This window comes from Cibotium barometz, chromosome 1 (assembly GCF_041138505.1).
Source record: "Cibotium barometz isolate CiBa-2024 chromosome 1, ASM4113850v1, whole genome shotgun sequence".
NCBI lineage: Eukaryota > Viridiplantae > Streptophyta > Polypodiopsida > Cyatheales > Cibotiaceae > Cibotium > Cibotium barometz.
In genome coordinates, this window is record NC_141046.1 from 15,244,864 (window position 1) to 15,246,646 (window position 1,783).

Sequence of the window (1,783 nt, forward strand, 5' to 3'; positions counted from 1 at the left end):
TGGTACATAAATTGGTACTTTGAAATCACGTGCTTTGAAACTTCATGGTTCGGATCTTTAAGCTTGAAAGTTAGCTTGAGTTGATACGTATCGTACAATCAGGGACCCCTGCAAAAAATATGAAAATAAAAAGCTTGTTAATATTAGAGCCTAACATAGAAAAACAGTCACTGGAACTGCGATAAAGTTTTTGATTTGTCTCTATCTAGCTTTCCAAGAGCTTTTGAGAAATTGGTGATGCTTGCCAATCTTTTGCTTCTTTTGATGTGTTACATTGTGGGCTCGCCTCTTTTCTTGTTTAGGATTTGTTTTGTTTTAAAACATACAGATAAATAAATAACGTTCTAGCTTCTCGCACATACTTAGGCTAATTAACTTACCGACAAATAATTACTTGTTTGACAATAGACAAATTCAGCGATGCAATGAGAACATATGTCAATATATATCATCAACAAATATATGTACATGTGTCTACAGTGTGTGGTGATCAATCCTCTCATATACAAAACAGATCACTAAGTATCACTACGTGAGCTATCACTACATGAGTCGCTACTATCAGACTCGGAATCATCATCAACATCAGCACTGCCACCACCCGTGCCCCCAACCACAACACCACCATCACCACCGCCACCACCCGTGTCCCCACCCGGGATCACGCCGCCGCCACCACCCACCTCAGACTCTCGTCGTCGCCCCTTGGCCTCCTATCGAGCCACCTCTATCATGTCCTCCTCGCCATGTTGCTCCTGCATTACTTAGTGAATCAAATAAGAATATATTACAGTTAATATGAAAATAAACCACAAAATAAATCAGTGATACCCACAAGTGGATCAGGCGTGTCCGGAAGTGTCGCCTGCAAAGCGCGATACCCGTAGTATGTAGCGTACTCCATCTCCTGCGCCATAGGTGCACGACCATAGTCTTTGGTCTGCATCAAGACAGAACCAAAGACTTATTGATTTCTTCATTCAATAATAGTATCTTTGAAAGTTAAAATTAGAATGATTTATACTCACAAATGTGGCCACAAATCCATCTCGACCCATCCAGCCTAGTCTAGATGTGTGACCAACTTGCAGTCTCTTTCGTGCTGTCGTCTATGTAAATTTCATTAAACAAAATGACATAGATTAGAGAATATTTAGAATCAATCTATCAAAGTTCAAATTAATTCTAATATACATTAGCAAAGGCACGCACCTTCTGATGAGGAAAAGTGATGCGTAGGCGTCTCTCCTTGTGGATATATTGCCATGTCTCCATGCACATATCAGCCCTCCTCTTGTTTGTCTCCACCATACAGTAGCGTCTGTTTATTTTTCATATTGCATACCATAGAACTTGTTAGATTTCAATGTTTTCTTTCATGCATTGCTTTTTCTTCTCTATCATTTGATTAACTACTCATGTTTTTATGGTACTTGAAAATCAGATTCGGACCAATCAGAGGGTACACCACCACCTCCTACTCGTGGTCATTGGGATGCACAGAGTTCCAATACTGCACATGAACCCGTTTATGATGATTTCTACTATGACGAGTCTATTATATGCTGGTGCGCTCGTTGTCGTGGCACATATCAGAGGCCACGACGACGGGAGTGCTTTTCACATGACATGACTCATGGTACTTTTGAGCGAGCACTGCCACCTGAGGAGCGACATCGACCTATGGTATGTGACTGTTCTCCCTTAGTTTTATTATTGGTTATTTTATAAATCAAAGGCTTATATATAATGTAACCATATCATATATGTAGGTATATTCACT

The 1,783-nt window shown here is 40.2% G+C and overlaps 1 pseudogene; it reads right to left on the reverse strand.

The window, feature by feature from the left end:
- Positions 1–518: 518 nt before the first annotated feature.
- On the reverse strand, positions 519–1,311 carry LOC147641645 (uncharacterized; annotated as a pseudogene).
- Positions 1,312–1,783: the final 472 nt, after the last annotated feature.